Here is a 19,618-nt window from a genome sequence, read left to right as displayed (position 1 = left end):
GTCCATGGCTCTGATGCTGCTACCCCAGCAGATGATAGCAGAGGATATCACACTCTCCACAACACACTTATAGAAGACATGTAGCATCTTGTTGTAAACACCGAAGGTGGACAGTCTGCTCTACCCCTTCTTGTAGATGGGAACCAAAAAAGATAATAATAATAATTTGTTTTTAATTTAAAAGAAAACTCAGTTTGGGTTGCTTTGTTCTGTTATTCTTACATTGCAACTAATAAATGCCACTGAAAGTGGACAAGGTTAAATTCATCTCCATTACACTTAATAGTGGAGCACCTCAGGGCTGCATGCTCAGGCCCCTCTTCAACCTCTTCTTTGCATAAAGCTAAAAACCCACTGGAGCTGTACAATACATAAGATAATAATATACTTGTTTAATGTCCATGTTAAGTTCTAACTGATGGGAACCCAAATAAGTAAGCTCTAGACTACCTTCATGAGGAGATCAGAGTACACAAGAAGTATTAAGAGACTCCTGAACATAGCTCAACTACATGAACTACTGCTGGTGAACCTCTAGGAGGTGCACCAAACGGTCAAATGATTGCATAATGCATTACTGCATGGTGCTGTGAATAACACCCACTGAAGCCATAAAACAAAGAAACTACCTTAAGACTAGGCATGTGCGGTATACCAGCTCATACCGACAACCGGTTTTTATTTTCTTTACGATATTAATTTTTCATACACCGCTATACCGATGAACAGCCTAAACAACGCCCAGGACATGCGTTGTGGGAAATTGTTCACTGGGGACCGATTTCACTTCTGCACACAAACATCACAGCAGGTGCTAAGGAAAGTATTGAAGGAGAATGGCTGCAGGCGAAAGTTCTCAGAGTGAAGCACATGTTGACCTAGAGGAAGTAATTCCAAGAAGAGGAGCCATGTTAGCGGTTTGGAAGTTCTTCAGCTTTAAAAAGTCTGCAAATGCTGTCAAGCAAAAGCGGTAGCCAGCAGTGGAAACACTACTAACTTGCTTCACCACCTTAGCCGAAAACACACATTTTAGAGTACCGGGCATGTCTTAAGCTAAGATCCACACCCTCTACATCCAAAATTAAATCTGCAAGTAGCAGTCAGAAGTCCATTCAAGACACTAATGGGACTGCATAGGAGGAAAAAAAAAAGCAAGCGGTGGGTCGAGATAACGAACGCAACAACATTCTACCTCGTCAAGGATATGGAATAATACAACATGATAAAGTCCTTATGAAAGTATAATGAGACATTTAAAGCCAACAAGTTCAGTTATTCTTTTCTTATTAGAAGCCACCACCCACCACTAATTAAGACCCATCAACTTCCCACAAGGTTATACAGAGCCTTACATGGAAGGACAACCTGACCAATAAAAACAACACTTCACAAATGGTGCAATAAACTAAACTCCACTGCATTGTTTCATAATTAGGATCCAACTGGAATATAACTCAATGTGGATCTGTCTACAATTGGACTGATCTGACATTATACTTCAATATGAGATAAATCTACTTATCTTGCTGGGAATCACATATAAAAGCTTTATCAACAAACCGCACTGCATTTTTCCAATACTGAAACAATAAATCACAGCCCAGTCACAGAAATAGACAGACTGTCTAACAATATCTTTCTGCTACCACTTGCAATTTTCTGGGCAGTTTCTAATCTGTGAATCAATCAATTATGGACCAACTATAGGCATCCAGGTATACTGTGGTTACAGATTTACAACCGCTTAGATTTTCTGTGCTACTAGTCCTAAGACTTAAAGTCCGTTATAGGAGATGCCAGAGACAGAGCTGGAGTAACCACAGTAACCCCCGTTTACAACTACAGTTGGCAAGCTACATCCAGCATGCTGGATAGAAGCTGATTGCAACAGACAGCATATTTCATTCATCCATGGAAGTGAAGAGTAGTCGTCTTGCAATCGGAAGGTTGTGGGTTCGATTCCAGCTTCCTCCTGCTGTATGTCAATGTGCTCCTGGGCAAGGCACTTAACCTCAAGTTGCCTACCGATCTGCGTATCGGTGTATGAATGTGTGAGCGTTAGTGAGTGCGATTGGGTGAATGTGGCTCTAGTGTAAAGCGCTTTGAGCGGTCTGTATGACTGGAAAGGCGCTATATAAATTCAGTTCATTTACTAGTCCATTTACATGTATATACATTCATTATTTTATTTTTTTTTCCACTCGTCTTACTAACTGGGAAGTTATAAAAACAAAAAAAACAAAAAAACATATCTGAAATATAACCAAATGTGTTAAACCTAAAAATCTTGTCCCATCTCCAGCCCCCACTAAAGATCCTACCTAAAAATAGTCTAAAACTAAGCTGAAGAAAACCATTGAACTTTTAGTTCATTCAATTTTTTAAATTAAGAGCAATTCAACAGCATACAGAAATAGTTTGATTAAGTGCAAATATATTAAAAGTTAACCCAATGAAGAAAACATTTTTTTTGTCCAAAAAAGTTCTATGGTAACAGGGATGGTGAAGTCCTTCATCAGCACTGGCTGTAATCTTGCAAAACTGACGCAAAACCTAAATGTACCGGGCAACTTCCACACACCCGCCCAAAACTGTCAGGACAACACCCACTATCCCAGATTCCAGCTAAGCCAGCGCTCAGTGCCAGAGTATCACAAAGGAGCGCACACACACACACACACACACACACACACACACACACACACACACACACACACACACACTTCCTGCAGCATTATATGCAAAATACAGGTCCTTCTCAAAAAATTAGCATATTGTGATAAAGTTCATTATTTTCCATAATGTCATGATGAAAATTTAACATTCATATATTTTAGATTCATTGCACACTAACTGAAATATTTCAGGTCTTTCATTGTCTTAATACGGATGATTTTGGCATACAGCTCATGAAAACCCAAAATTCCTATCTCACAAAATTAGCATATCATTAAAAGGGTCTCTAAACGAGCTATGAACCTAATCATCTGAATCAACGAGTTAACTCTAAACACCTGCAAAAGATTCCTGAGGCCTTTAAAACTCCCAGCATGGTTTATCACTCAAAACCCCAATCATGGGTAAGACTGCCGACCTGACTGCTGTCCAGAAGGCCACTATTGACACCCTCAAGCAAGAGGGTAAGACACAGAAAGAAATTTCTGAACAAATAGGCTGTTCCCAGAGTGCTGTATCAAGGCACCTCAGTGGGAAGTCTGTGGGAAGGAAAAAGTGTGGCAGAAAACACTGCACAACGAGTAGAGGTGACCGGACCCTGAGGAAGATTGTGGAGAAGGGCCGATTCGAGACCTTGGAGGACCTGCGGAAGCAGTGGACTGAGTCTGGAGTAGAAACATCCAGAGCCACCGTGCACAGGCGTGTGCGGGAAATGGGCTACAGGTGCCGCATTCCCCAGACCTGGGCTACAGAGAAGCAGCACTGGACTGTTGCTCAGTGGTCCAAAGTACTTTTTTCGGATGAAAGCAAATTCTGCATGTCATTCGGAAATCAAGGTGCCAGAGTCTGGAGGAAGACTGGGGAGAAGGAAATGCCAAAATGCCAGAAGTCCAGTGTCAAGTACCCACAGTCAGTGATGGTCTGGGGTGCCGTGTCAGCTGCTGGTGTTGGTCCACTGTGTTTTATCAAGGGCAGGGTCAATGCAGCTAGCTATCAGGAGATTTTGGAGCACTTCATGCTTCCATCTGCTGAAAAGCTTTATGGAGATGAAGATTTCATTTTTCAGCACGACCTGGCACCTGCTCACAGTGCCAAAACCACTGGTAAATGGTTTACTGACCATGGTATCACTGTGCTCAATTGGCCTGCCAACTCTCCTGACCTGAACCCCATACAGAATCTGTGGGATATTGTGAAGAGAACATTGAGAGACTCAAGACCCAACACTCTGGATGAGCTAAAGGCCGCTATCGAAGCATCCTGGGCCTCCATAAGACCTCAGCAGTGCCACAGGTTGATTGCCTCCATGCCACGCCGCATTGAAGCAGTCATTTCTGCAAAAGGATTCCCGACCAAGTATTGAGTGTATAACTGTACATGATTATTTGAAGGTTGACGTTGTTTGTATTAAAAACACTTTTCTTTTATTGGTCGGATGAAATATGCTAATTTTGTGAGATAGGAATTTTGGGTTTTCATGAGCTGTATGCCAAAATCATCCGTATTAAGACAATAAAAGACCTGAAATATTTCAGTTAGTGTGCAATGAATCTAAAATATATGAATGTTAAATTTTCATCATTACATTATAGAAAATAATGAACTTTATCACAATATGCTAATTTTTTGAGAAGGACCTGTAGGTCAAGATAACTACAAGATCCAGTCTGCTCACACACAGACGGAGGTTTTACCTGCCGTTTCCTAGAGTCACTTATTTCCTACACCTCCGCTCCTCAACGGGGCCATCTGGATAGATTTTAGGACACTGCATCTGATGGATGAGGAGGCAAAACAGAAGGAGTGTTAGAGGAGGAGGTGGAGGGTAAACTGAGGGGACAGAAACAGAGCCGGACCTGTGGGAAAGTACGAGCTGAACACAACTATGCATAACTGATTAGCCCCCCCCCGTTGCCCCAACATAAGTGATGAGGCAATAGAATACAACTCTGACTCCTTACAGACACCTAATCATTCCTGTCAATCCTGATCATGGAGGCACCTTCAGAAATCATTGCCAATTGAGTACAGTGATACTATGGTCAGTAAACCATTTACCAGTGGTTTTGGCACTGTGAGCAGGTGCCATTAGCTCTGATGCTAAGCTTTATGATTTTAACAGCTCAATCTCAAACTAGAAAAACATTTTTAGTGAAAATTTGTTGCAATACAGGTCCTTCTCAAAATATTAGCATATTGTGATAAAGTTCATTATTTTCCATAATGTCATGATGAAAATTTAACATTCATATATTTTAGATTCATTGCACACTAACTGACATATTTCAGGTCTTTTATTGTCTTAATACGGATGATTTTGGCATACAGCTCATAAAAACCCAAAATTCCTATCTCACAAAGTTAACATATTTCATCCGACCAATAAAAGAAAAGTGTTTTTAATACAAAAAACGTCAACCTTCAAATAATCATGTACAGTTATGCACTCAATACTTGGTCGGGAATCCTTTGGCAGAAATGACTGCTTCAATGCGGCGTGGCATGGAGGCAATCAGCCTGTGGCACTGCTGAGGTCTTATGGAGGCCCAGGATGCTTCGATAGCGGCCTTTAGCTCATCCAGAGTGTTGGGTCTTGAGTCTCTCAACGTTCTCTTCACAATATCCCACAGATTCTCAATGGGGTTCAGGTCAGGAGAGTTGGCAGGCCAATTGAGCACAGTGATACTATGGTCAGTAAACCATTTACCACTGGTTTTGGCACTGTGAGCAGGTGCCAGGTCGTGCAGAAAAATGAAATCTTCATCTCCATAAAGCTTTTCAGCAGATGGAAGCATGAAGTGCTCCAAAATCTCCTGATAGCTAGCTGAATTGACCCTGCCCTTGATAAAACACAGTGGACCAACACCAGCAGCTGACACGGCACCCCAGACCATCACTGACTGTGGGTACTTGACACTGGACTTCTGGCATTTTGGCATTTCCTTCTCCCCAGTCTTCCTCCAGACTCTGGCACCTTGATTTCCGAATGACATGCAGAATTTGCTTTCATCCGAAAAAAGTACTTTGGACCACTGAGCAACAGTCCAGTGCTGCTTCTCTGTAGCCCAGGTCAGGCGCTTCTGCCGCTGTTTCTGGTTCACAAGTGGCTTGACCTGGGGAATGCGGCACCTGTAGCCCATTTCCTGCACACGCCTGTGCACGGTGGCTCTGGATGTTTCTACTCCAGACTCAGTCCACTGCTTCCGCAGGTCCCCCAAGGTCTGGAATCGGCCCTTCTCCACAATCTTCCACAGGGTCCGGTCACCTCTTCTCGTTGTGCAGTGTTTTCTGCCACACTTTTTCCTTCCCACAGACTTCCCACTGAGGTGCCTTGATACAGCACTCTGGGAACAGCCTATTCGTTCAGAAATTTCTTTCTGTGTCTTACCCTCTTGCTTGAGGGTGTCAATAGTGGCCTTCTGGACAGCAGTCAGGTCGGCAGTCTTACCCATGATTGGGGTTTTGAGTGATGAACCAGGCTGGGAGTTTTAAAGGTCTCAGGAATCTTTTGCAGGTGTTTAGAGTTAACTCGTTGATTCAGATGATTAGGTTCATAGCTCGTTTAGAGACCCTTTTAATGATATGCTAATTTTGTGAGATAGGAATTTTGGGTTTTCATGAGCTGTATGCCAAAATCATCCGTATTAAGACAATAAAAGACCTGAAATATTTCAGTTAATGTGCAATGAATCTAAAATATATGAATGTTAAATTTTCATCATTACATTATGGAAAATAATGAACTTTATCACAATATGCTAATACTTTGAGAAGGACCTGTATTTTGAGATTGTTTTACAAATGTTTTCAAGCAAGAACCTTTTCATACAGAGTCACAGAGGCTCTCAACAGAACTTATTTTGCATCACTGAAAGCATTGAACACAGGACTTTATAAAAACAGACTGAAGTGAAAGTCTGAGTCAAAACTAAAAGGTGTTACATTACTTTAGCAGTCAAAAAGAAAGTCCGACAGCAACGCTAATCCCAGTTCAGGATCTGACACCTGAAAAGCCAAGCTCTTCAGAGAAGGACTGTGATTTCATTTTTAGAAAAGTGTTTGATGCAAGAATAAAAACGATTTTAAATGTTACAATTAAAACAGAAGTCAATGAAAATAAATAACCAAGATTGAAAGATGAGATCGTTGTTTTCCAACCCTGGTCCTGGATGCACATTGTCCCATACCCGCTTTCTACTGATGGCTGATTATCAGGCTTTTGCTCAACTGCAATCATCTGAATCAGGTGTAATAAAGCAGGCAAGCTTTAAATCATGTGTCTGGAGGACCATGGTTGGAAAACACTGGACTAGATGGTCCGACCTGCTTGGCTGCACTATAGTTGCCTGTGGACTTCATACAAAACCCAGGTCAGCTTCCAGAGGAAATGTATGTGTGGTTCATACTTGTTCGATTGAATTCTGAGGCTACATTTCAGTTGAAGGAAGGCACAAAGGTTTTTTGTCTCAGCAGCTGGATAGGCTACTCTTCATCTGGAGTCTGTTTGAATTGAACCCCAAGCCGAAAAACATTAACTGCTTATTTATTGAAAGTCATATCATTCTTGCAACGTTCACCAATATCATCAAATATTGCATGTTTTTCTAGTATCCTGCAGCCCTACCTAAAACTCTATAATAGGAAAGTTGTTTTATTGTTTTCTATCTGTGATGAAACATGCTGGATTAGGAAATGTTGGCAGTCTTTTGTAAACCTCTTAGTTAAGGTAAGGGTGTACCAACCCTTCACGGAGTATACACACAGATTGCAACTGATATTGTCAAAGAGCGCAGTTGGCATTACTAACTGTAAGCAGTAAACTGTTCTCTCTTGCATGGTGCGACATCGCCTCTGTTAAATATCTCAACAACGCAGAAAGGCTCCTGTATTGTACATTAACTTTAGTTAATGTAATAACAAAGACCTTAACAAGGGCTTTGTGAAAGTTTAACCAGAGTTGTGCAAGACGTGACAACAATTAATACATTTAAATTCAGTTAAAAGGTTTGTATAAATTAATATTCACGTCTCATTTTCTAAAGTCTGAATGGATGAACATTAACTTTAAACATGAGCACACGGGATATGAACTACACAGTGCACTTTACAGACCAACGCCCAGGACAGTCCATAAGCCACAGCAGGGCTTTCTTTCTCATGGTAGCCCTCAAAGAAACAGCAGAATCAAATTCAAGATGTGAACCAAGAGATATGGAAAACAAATATACCATGGGCAAAAATACAAGCCGATGACACGCAACACACACACACACACACACACACACACACACAGTCTGATTGAGGCCAGTAAACTTCCTGTTTTTCCCAAGAGGTTAGGATGCTCTATCTTTGTTCATCAGGGTGTGACAAAGAGAGGCTCACAAGAGTAACTGGGGAGAGTCTGGTGGTAAAAGATGTCTCAGTACAAGTGTGAGGGTATGCTGTGGAGAGTGAGGAGGAAGAAGTATTCACAGAAGGTGGCAGGTTTTACCCAGAAAATATCAAGGGAACTAATATATGTTTGGTCCACACACGGCTACAGCAGAGCAACACAGAGCTAGCAGTTCCAGGAAGCATGTTGTTTCAACAAGGATATAATCTCTGGCTGGAGACGGTCAATATTTAACTCGCCCTGTCTTTATTCAACCCAATGCATCACATGATCTACTGAGAATGTGTGAGTGAAACTGTTAGAGATTTTCGGGGAACATTCTGGTGTGAGGACAGACGAGGGATTCATTACGCAGACGATCAGAGAAGATGTTTGTTGCTGGAGGCCAAACCCCAACTTGGCTCCGCTACAGTTTTCAGGAAACAACTTCACACTAACATCAATGTTTTTCAGTTTTATATGAAGATGTTCAAACACAGCCATTTGGGGTTTGGTTCCACAATCCCAGATGCTCCTGAAAGCACACAAATGATTGGAAAATAGGGGCTTGTGGTTGCATGTTAGTTGTGGAATTATTATCTGAAATGGCCTACAGAACACAGAAACTACACTTACCGGTACCCACAACTAAAAATCTTCAAAAGAATTCTCCAGACTACTTATCACATCAAAATTGTTTTCAACCTACAGTTAAGCCCAAATTTTTTCATCCCACTTCAGGTTTGATGTAATCTTTTAAATTGATCGACATTGTTATTCTGACAGGAAACTAAAGATTGGGTTGATGGTAAAGAGGCCTTCCAATTTCAAAGAGTTGACCTAACCTCATAACCTAAGATAAATTGGCAAAATACCAGTGGAAACATACAAAAAGCTGGTCAGTGACTATAAAAAGATTTGATTGCAGTAATGCCAGTACATACTTCTCTTTTCATTATTGGCTAAAATTAATCTTTAATCTCCAATTTTTATGTTAATGCAAATTAAAACATCACATATTTCTTTCAAAACTGTGCTTTCAAAACTGTGCTCCTTTTACTTTGTTTTATTAAATGTTGAGATATACCAGTCTCAATTCCTATCGGAAACAAACTTGGTGGATGAATACAAATAATTTTAACTGAATAATGTTAGGCTCAGTGTACTTGTGCTTAATCTTTGCTGAGAAGCTAAACTGTCAATTTAATCAGATATATCCATAATTTCATTATTAGCTTTAGTGATTAAGCAATTTCTATGTTTTGGCCTTCACAATATTAGGAAAACATCCATCCATCCATCCATCCATCCATCCATCCATCCATCCACCCACCCATCCCGGTTATGTGTGCCAGGTCGGAGGAGTGGATGGGTTGGTGTCCGTCTTTGGAAAACGTGAGATGTGATATCGCTGATTTTTGTTATGACGACAAAATCGGTTGCAATGAATCCATATTTCTATGTTTAGCATCATGATCTACATCCGGTGTGAACATTAAGGGCACCATCATGATTTGATATAGTGCACAGCTCTACCTGTGTCTCAATATACAGACATGTACAACAGCAAATCCTGTCACTCAACATTGACAAGTTAGGGAAGATTGTGACACCTTCATCCAAATGTCCATCTCCATCATTATTAGACAAATACCACCGTGAGGGTCTTACTTTATTATGGCTTTCATTTTTTCACCATTTAACTACAAACCCTCAGGACACACACTCTTCCCTTCCTCCACCCGTCCTCTGCTACAAGAATGTAAAGAATGCACAATCCTAAAACGACTGTGGGTTCATCACTGGTCAAGACTGATAGCTCCTTACCTTAGAGGCTTTTATCAGTATGCAGACTCCTAAAGGGCCTATGTGCCCTGCTTTTACAGCATAGATAATTTGGATAAGTCATTTGAGGCAACATCATGTTGAGGCATACATTATTAAGGCCATGGAGTGATGCTTTTGTCAACAGGTGACTGTCTTTGAGCCCTGAGGGTTGCATAATAAAGCAAGCGGCCTAGGGCACCTCAATGCATGACAACACCATTGTCACCTTAATTTGCCTTGCAAAGAGAACCTAAGGAACAATGCTGACATAAAACATGAAAGGATTTTTATAAACATAAACATAATGGCCAACTCTTGGCCAGCTGTTTGTATGGACAGAAAAGTAAATCAAGATCTACTTGCACAGAATCAACCTAAACATTTAGCCTTTTCTGGAAATGGCATCAGACAAGATAAAATGCAAGATTAGCATGACTGGTTTGAACTTGCAGGAAGCAGCATGCTTGTACACACATTTCATACATCTCCAAACCCAGAGTGGTCATTGCATTTCACTGCGCGTCACCGCTGGCTCGCCACAAACAGAAGACCACTGTCCGTCCAGTTCTAAAAACAATGCACACCCACACAGCCCAGTGTGGTGTTTATAACCCTCAATCACCACAAGGTCACACACCGATGGGTTTTACTGCTTTAAAGTCATATGGCTGCTCTAGATCTTTGAAAATGTGAGTTTGCAACAACCTTTGATCTTTACCTTCTTCTTCTTCCCCCCTTTCCCTTTATTGCAGTACTTGCTTCAGCCTCTATTAATAGTTGCTATTGTGAGGCTGCCCTTCAGTGGGTGGTGAGCATGCATGGCTGTGTGTGTACGCCAAAGTTTTTCTATGAGGCTGTAAATCAGTTACATTTCAGCTGCATGACTGGTCAAAGGTCCTGGTGCAGGTGATCAGACAGAAAAGGTACGCCAGCATAACTCTAAATAAGCTCTCCAATACACTAGTGGAGCAGCCAGGGGTCAAACACTTCTATGCAAAATAAAACAAGAGAATTGAGGAACAGACAGAAAAACTCAACATTGATGGTTGTTTGATATGACATCAGAACAGCAGGAAACTGATGACATACTCTGCTAAATGCATTTCAAAATGGGCTAACTTTGTTGTCTGTTAAGATTTTACATAAGACACAAAAGGACAGGCTGAATAATTCAGAATTTAAAAACAAAGAAACCCTTTGGTTTACCTTCAGTCCTTACATCTGGGTGCATGCAGAAGACTCAAACTAACATTTTGTTCACGCTAATGGATTCACTGACACATTCCACAGGAATCAGGGGGGCGAGTAACACCAAGTGAGCAAATAATTTCATTTTTTTTTTTTCACGGTAACGGGTCACTCCATCTGGAAAAGGTTTGCCAGTGTATTTATCTGGAACAATTTGATGTATCAACAAAAAACTTGGCAAGGTTGTGAGGGAATTTTCCAAACCCATTCGCTGATGGCGAGTATTCACAAATCAAAAACATCCCAGACATTTTCTAATCTCCCACCTAACTTAAATTGGCTGAATTAGTTAATTTTGGACAGGATAACCCAAAAGACTTCTGGGACAAATTCCCAAAGACACAAAGTGGAGATGTTCAGCCATAGTCAAGCACAGCGATTGCAGTGTAATGTTGTGGGATTGTTTTGCAACCACGGATTTTTATGCCACCGAGTCCACCATAACCGCTCGTGTAGCAACGTATTTTAGAGTTTAAATGTGCGCTCGGTCACTAAACAGTCGAGAAGAATGGTTAGAAGATTTATTTACTTCAAACCACATTTAAATACATGTCAACCAGAAAAAAACATGTTAACAGTTTTAGAACCTGGACAATTTTAAGAGAACCTATATATAAACCTGATATTAGATTAAATATCGGGTTATTTTTAATGATTTTCACATTAAATTAGTTTTTTTAAGTCAAAGTTTACATTGCATTTCCTTTACAACGTTAAAAGCCATTCATTTTTTGGATAAATAGCTGCCACAAGATTAACTTTTTAGAAGAAAAAAAACAAAATAAGAGGGGGGAGAGCTCTAGTTGTCTGCTGCCTGTACAGCAAACGTTTAGTAGTAAACAGTTTGGACTTAATCTGTTTAATCTGTCCTACTGTTTGAAACTGTTCATAGAAAGTGTACATTTGTACAACACTGGATTTGTGGGCAGATGAATGAGTGCAATGTGACAGCACATCTCCACACAGCACATGTGCTTGTTTACAAATTGTTTCCAGGGTACAACATGTGCACCAGCAGCAGTCTTAACATCATGAGCACATTTGGTTACCGCTAGTTATGGGAGGAGATTCTTGTCCTTTCAGGAACTGTCCCAGAGTCTGGTGACTTTCTGGGAGAGGCCAAGAGGCCGTCCATGAGGAATACCGAGAAAAGCTGGATCAAGAGAAACACTGCCTTGCAAAAGCAATGACAACCCTCAAGCTTAGTAACATAGTTTGAATCGGTTTTCATTCCCACTGGGTCAGTACTTTGTAGAGCCATGTTTCTTTATATTTAAAAGCAGCAAATCTTTTGAACTGAAGTCTCTACCAGCTGTGCACATCTAGTGACTCAAGACTTTGGGCCATTCTTTGCACATAAGATCACGCTCATTCAGGTTGGATGGAGAGAGTCTGAACAGCATTTTTAAAGTACTGACACATATGCTCAGTTGGATTTAGCTCTTTATTTTCTCTGGGTCATTCTAACACCTGAATATGCTTTCGTCTGAACCATTCCACTGTTCCCCTGCTGGTATGTTTAAGGTTATTGCCCTGCAGGAAGGTGAACATCCGGCCCAGAAACAAGTCTATTGTAACCTTTAACAGGTTTTCTTCAAGGGTTTGCCCTCTGTTTCACTCCATTCATATACCCACCCACAAACTCTGAACAGCTTTTCTGTTCCTGCCCCCCACAGCATGATGCTGACACCACTATGTTTCACCCTGGGGATGGCATGGTCAGGGTATTGATACTGATATTAACTAAGACACAGGTGAACTCTAATTGCTAATAAGGTTACCTCTCAAGGCAATGTTTGCACTTGATTTCATCTAGGGGTGTCACCTGTTATTTGTCAAAAGAAAACTGGAAAAAAATGTAACCTTTTCCTTTAACTTTTGTTATGCAGCAATTTGTGTTGGTTGGTTTTATAAAATCCAGATAAAAGTGCATTTCAGTGACAAAATGTGGAAAAAAAAAAGTTCGTATTGTTGCAAAGAACTGTTAACCAAAACATAAACCTGAGCAGAACCACAGTTACAGTGGGGAGAACAAATATTTGATACACTGCCAAGTTTGCAGGTTTTACCACTTCCAACGCATGTAGAAGTCTTTCATTTTTAATCATAAGTACTCTTCATCTGTGAGTGACAGAATCTAAAGCTAAAATCCAGAAAATCATATTGAGTGATTTATAAGTAATTAATTTGCATTGTTCTCCCCACTGTAACAGTAGACCTGTAAACTCCATGCATATCATGGAAGTGCATCAGTTCAATTGCACATTATAAAAATGCTTTAACCAATAACAATAAAGTATTTCAGAGTGTTTTACACTCAAAACAACACAAACCCTTTCTCATGTGTTTTGGACAAGGACAAATGTCATCAAGAACTTTACATTACATTGTGTAAACCATAAATAGCAATCGATATGCTGGAATATGTGTTTACTGTATTACTAGCTTATTTTGGGATGCTCCATTTTAAGTTGAGATAGTTATTTACTCTAAGAGTTCTGTCACAGCAGCTATTGTGATGGTCATGTAGTTACCAGCTTGCACCCAGGTTCTTGATGCAAACTTACAGACACTTACTGTATATTGCATGTAATCTCTCCATGGCAGTGATTCCGGTGTTGAATACGAGGCCTTGTTTAACTCAGAACTAGTGTTCTTTCAGCCACCAAAGCTGAACTCATGACTGTTTTCTCCAAATTTATATTCTGGGTCTAGCATTCAGACAAATGAGGCATCATGCAGTCCATCTGCTAATTATCAAGTCAGGGCTTTTCACACCTTTACACCAGAGCTGCAACATACTGTACATCAACAAGAGACTGCATCACACAGAGCAGCCTGAAGCAACTCTCATCCTGGATGAGTCTGCACTTCCTTTAGAAACGACTGGCTGAAGATGTTTCAACAGGAGAAGTTGTCTATTGTGTAAAAATTGAACTCCTTTTGAAACAAGTTTCCTTTGAGGAAAACAGTCCACATGTCATGAGAAAGGAGGAGAATGTACACAGGCTTTGAATACATCTTTATAATTTAGATTACACTCGGGCAAATATGTTTCTACCCATATGTCAGCAATCATTTGTGGTTTAAGTTCAAGAAAATGGACTCCTCGTACAGTTCTACACTTTACTGTACCTTCCCTGCACATTACGCTTCCTGCTGTCTTCCTGGCATTCCTTGGCAGGTCTCGGCCTGCTCTACAGCAAAGATGAAAATTCCAGCAGACCGTTCTTCTCTCTCTGTCAGCAACATTCCTTGCTTGGGTATTTTCCATCCACCTGCATAAATCATGCTCTATCCTTGACTTGAACTAGTAGTAGGTAAAACGAAATACCTTACAGAAAAAGTAATCAGGAAAGCTAATAGAAAAAACAACAACAAGCTGACAACCAGCCTTACAGAAACACACAAAGACATTTACAGTCTGCCTCATATGCTGTTTGAGAGGATGTTATGCAAGTCTCATGATGTACTAGAGGGCGAATACTTTTAAAGTGTAACAGCAGGAAGTCTGAGGTGCTAAGAAAACAAAAAGGCAGAGAGACACACAGGTGCTTTTCTTCATTCTGAGAGAGGATGCAGAACATGCAATCCAGATTACAACACAGGTCTAAAAAGTATTGATACCGCGTGAAGCTTCCACGTTTTAAAATCCCGTTCCTACAACAAACGTCATGTTTTGATTGGTACTTTTCAAGTTAGTGACACAAAGTGGTGTGCTATTATGAGGTTGAAGGAAAAAGATCAATGATTTGAAGTGTTTACAAATAAAAATCTGAAAAGTGTGGAATGCATTTGTATTCAGCCCCCCCTATGGTACTTTATAGAAGCACCATTGAGTTCAGGTCACATATAGAGACATTTCAGCCAAATCTTCTTTAGCAAACAGTTAAAGCTCAGTCAGACAGGATGGAGAGTGTTTGTGAACATAATGTAATGTTTAAATCAAACTTGAAGTCTTGCTACAGGCTCTTAATTGGATTTCTCTCTGGACGTTGACTGGGCCCTTCTAACAAGTGAATAAGCCATGCTAAGGACTCTCACCCTGCTGGATGGTGAATATCTTTCAGTCTGAAGTCTGAAGTCTCGCCACAGATTTTCAACTTGATTTAGGTGTGGACTTTGACTGGGCCATTTTAACACATGCTCTAAACCATTTCATTGTAGCTCTGGCTGTTTGTTTAGTGTCGCTGTTGTGCTGGTGAACCTTCGCCCTACTGTTGAGTCTCTTGCAGCCTCCAACAGGTTTTCTTATTGGACTGTCCTGTATTTAGCTCCAACCATCTTCCCATAACCTTTGCCTAGCTTTTCTGACTCAACTGAACAAATGGGTCACAACATGATGCTGCCACTACTATGTTTCACATTGGGGATGGTGTATTCAGGTGTTGTAAAGTGTTGGTTTTCCACCCAATATGGGGTTTCGCATATTGGCCAAAAAGCCAAAGAGGACTTCCTTTACAAATGAGCTGATCTCTGAAGGTCTCGGTTGCATTGTATTTCATTTAGGGGTATCAGAGTAAAGGGCACTAAACCACACTCTTTGGATTTTTTTTATAATTTTTTTTAATTAAAACTCTGCATCCACTTCAGTTATGAACTACTTTGTATTGGTCTATCACATAAAATCCTAATATGTTGACGTTTGTAGTGTGACACTGGAAGTTTTGTATAAAAGAAAAAAAAAAAACTTTACTTCCCCAGACAAACATGAAACGGTGGAAAAATAATCTTCACCTTTGAAAACTGCCGACCTTTGCTGCAGTCAACAGGGATGCAACAGGAAAATGTGCATTCAGCAACACGACACTGATGCAACTGTAAAGACAAACTAAACTAAAACGAAAGAGGCGATGAAAATGTTTGCGATGCTAACCACAAGGATATGTCAGGTTAAGACAGGAGAAGCTCTGTAGGTATGACGTGCCAACAAACTGCCATGATGACTACATCGAGGAGGTTGTCTGAGGTCATGTGACATTTCAAATGTTTGGAAATCTTTCAGATTCATCAAAGTTTAAAGTTTGGACACTGTTTACCCAGCATGTTTGAAGACACCCTTCAAGTCCCCAGTCAGCACCTTCACCATATAACTAACGTAATGAACTGCACCTTAATGCTGATGTTCTGAAGAGCTCTTCTCTTAAAGCTGAAAAGCCACAGAACTAAACAGTCGCCAAGTCTAAATCAAGCAAGCATTATGGGATGTTGTTTTTTAGTACATATTAAACACCGTGCACCACGTTAATAACAACCGATGTTTAAAGACGTTTTTGATTTTTACGGGGCAAACGACACAACGCAAAACCACAACTTCAGAGTTCTGCTTTTATCGGAGCCCAGTTTCTCAGAGGGGCCTGCTTTGGGACTCAATCTGACTTGGAGTAAATAGATGCATTGTTGGCTGATGACTGTGGAGTGACTAGTCAGCCTGATCAGTGTTCTCCAACTTCACCTCAGAGGGGACCTGGGAGCAGAGCCCTCCTCATGCAGGTCAGGCAGGAGCAACAACAAATACACAGAGTGGTCTAGCAAACCCCCCGTCATGTTGATCCGGGTTATACTGCTGTATAGAAAAACTACACGTTCTGCGAAGGACAGAAGAAAATGGCTCAAAACTTCGATGTTTCTTTAGTAGTTTTTAACAGAAATTATGAGACGAAATCCATCTAAGCCTGATTGACAACTGTTGCAAAATATCCAAGAGCAGCTTGTATGCGACTCCCTTTTCATATGTGTTCATTTTGTTATCACTTTGACTTCTGGTTACTCATGTTGACACAAAAAACACGAGTCGTTTTTACCCTTATTTACAGCAAAGATGATCAAATTATTAAAGTAGTAATAGTAATTATTAATTGCTAAAGATGTGCACCAACTGTAGCATGCTGAGCTAATCATGCAAGCTCTCTCTTAATTACTGCCTAACTGACACCCAATCCTGAAGCCAAACTAATTAGGGCTGCAACTAACCATTATTTGCTAATCAATTAATCTGTTGAATTTTTGCAATTAACTGATTAATAAACAGGTAAACAAAGGTGTTTATTAGGACATTTGTCCCAGAATATGATCCAGGTGAAGCTAAAGCTATGCCACTAGGAGTTTTGGATAGAGCATATTTACAAAGAAATGTTTTCATCTTAATAAAAGGGGACATATCATGCAAAATCCACTTTTTTAGCCTTTAAATACATTTTGTTGTGTACCTAGGAGTCTGTAAGTGTGCATAAATGTTAAATTTTAGTCTCTCCATGTGCTGTGTAGATATCTTTCTATTCGGGTCATATTTTTCAGTCCGTTCAGTTTTCTCCATCATCGGTTACGTCGCAGTGTTTGCTGTAAAACAGCTAAATAAGGTCATGGACATCTGGCTGATCAATTTCGCATATCCAGCATAATTATTTATCACTGCGATTTTGTAGTCCAAGCCCAGGTATGCCGACGCTGCAAGAGGATAAGTCCGGTTCGGTTGCTGGGTGTATTAACCCACACAATTCATTACACCGTCCCCCAGCATCAGAACCTCTGGAGTGCCTGGTTACATTTTATTTTTCATGGAAATGTTCTCACATTAGGGAAGAAATTCCTCTTTGTCTACGTAAGGCACTTCAAGGACCAGTTCTTCAGCAAACCTCCACCAGAATCAAGGATTTGCTGAAAGACTTCACCTGATTAAGGGGTCAGTTCCTTCCATCTATGGAAACGACAGACAAAACAAACCGGTAAGCTGTAAATAATGCTAAAATGACAAACTTTATTCTAGACATGAATTTATCGTGTGTTGATATGATGTCCTAGCCATTGTTCTGATAGCAGTAGCATCGTCCCTTCAGCTTATGTTAGGGCTGTGTGCTGTTTTTAGCTCCTTGAGGACAGAACCGTACTGCATGATTTGAGGAGTATTATTACATAAACAGTTTTGTATTTTTGCCGTTTTTGTCTGGTTTCAGTGGCACTAGAAAACGGGTGTTAAACTACAAAAATGGCCAAACAAGTTAAAGTGGAGCGCATCTTAACCTGGAGGGGGGCAGGGTGTGAAGTACCTCAGCAGGATTTAAAGAGACGGCACCAAAACGAGTTGCTCTGAGACGCACCTCAGAACAGGTAAAAGGGCCTGTGGAGCTACAATAACAAGGAGTTCAGACCAAAGCATTGTGGTTCCACTTTATATAGACCACAACTGGATGGTTTAAGGGTGAAAAGAAAGGATTTAAAAGCATGACATGTCCCCGTTAACTGCAAACTATATTTTGTACAATTTCAGCATAATTGCTGCTCTAAGAGGGTTGTTCTTACAGCAGATGGCTTATTTTACAGCCTGTATACTCCAAGTTAACGATTACTGGATTAGTTGACAGTTTAATAATCAATTAATTCAATTGTTTTTTACCCTAAAACTGTTTTAAAGAAACTGTATTTACTGAAGGAATGCATACTTTGTCATCCAGACAGCATGTGATGGCTGACTGACTACTTTATGACATAGCCTGGCCTCCCCCGATAGTTTGCCTTTAGTAGCTCTTCGCAGGAAAGAGGCATGTTGATAAAAAGGAGCCAGTGTAGTTTTATAACAGCATTATCATCACACACTGAACAAAGATCCTGCTTTTCATAAGATATGAGATTTACATTACTATACTTGTTAGCAGAGGCGCTCTAGATCATCCAGAGTCCTGGACCTCTCTTAACCTCTCTTCTCTTCAGCTGGCCACAGATATTTTCTGTAGGACTCAGGCCTAAACACAGAGTTGGCCTGGAAGGATGTTTTGGTTAATTAATCAACTGACAGAATCAATAACAGAAAACTTTCAGTTTTCTGGGACAGTCCACCAGATACATTCTCCACCAAACTAAACAGTAGGCATGAGGTGGCTCATTTCTTATGTTTACATGCCACCCATGAAGTGTTTGTTGCTAAAACCTCTGTTCCAGTATTTACATACGAGATGGTCGGACAGAAAAGGCTTTTTTCTGGCATCTGTCTCAACCAGCCAGTTGAAGGGGTCTGAATATGAGCAACACTAAAGTACATGGTCACTAAATCTGCCTTGTTTTCCCCCCAACAAAAAGCCAAGGCAAAAATACACCAGCGTTAATATACGATTGCCAAAGTTTAACAATAAGAAGGTTTCCTTCATCAACACACATGTAGAAGGTGTATCTGAAAACCCAAACAACTTCTAGAAACAACTTTCTAGGGAAAACAAAAGTCTGTCCTGGAAGAAGTTTCTCTGATAGACTAAACCAAAATGGATACACACAATAATGGCTAGTTGTAACGACCTGTCAAACACAGGGGAGGCAGTCATGCGTGTATGGGAAGTGGTTTTCAGTGATGAAGTGACGGGCTGATGGAAGAAGCAGGACGACCGCTGAAGATTCATCAGACTCAGTCTGATGCTTCAAGCTAATGGATAATGTAGATAAGCATGTAACATAAACATGATGCGGTTCACAAGTTCAGTTTCCTTTTTAATGTGTTTTTGTCAAAGC

The 19,618-nt window shown here is 40.4% G+C and overlaps 1 protein-coding gene across 2 annotated transcripts in view; it reads right to left on the bottom strand.

Annotated features, from left to right (window-relative positions):
• pik3cb (phosphatidylinositol-4,5-bisphosphate 3-kinase, catalytic subunit beta) overlaps positions 1-19,618 on the bottom strand; it is a 92,354-nt gene that overhangs the window by 70,730 nt on the left and 2,006 nt on the right. Inside the window, exon 2 of one of the 2 annotated variants that reach the window (XM_047392050.1) lies at positions 4,371-4,450. The exons of the other annotated variant lie outside the window; for it this stretch is intronic. The gene's annotated coding sequence lies outside the window, so the exon portion shown is untranslated. The remainder of the gene's footprint in view (positions 1-4,370; positions 4,451-19,618) is intronic. 2 annotated transcript variants of the gene reach the window in all.

Source organism: Girardinichthys multiradiatus, chromosome 18 (genome assembly GCF_021462225.1).
Source record: "Girardinichthys multiradiatus isolate DD_20200921_A chromosome 18, DD_fGirMul_XY1, whole genome shotgun sequence".
NCBI lineage: Eukaryota > Metazoa > Chordata > Actinopteri > Cyprinodontiformes > Goodeidae > Girardinichthys > Girardinichthys multiradiatus.
The sequence above is the reverse complement of the archived record's forward strand: the minus strand, read 5'-3'. Positions and strand labels throughout refer to the sequence as shown.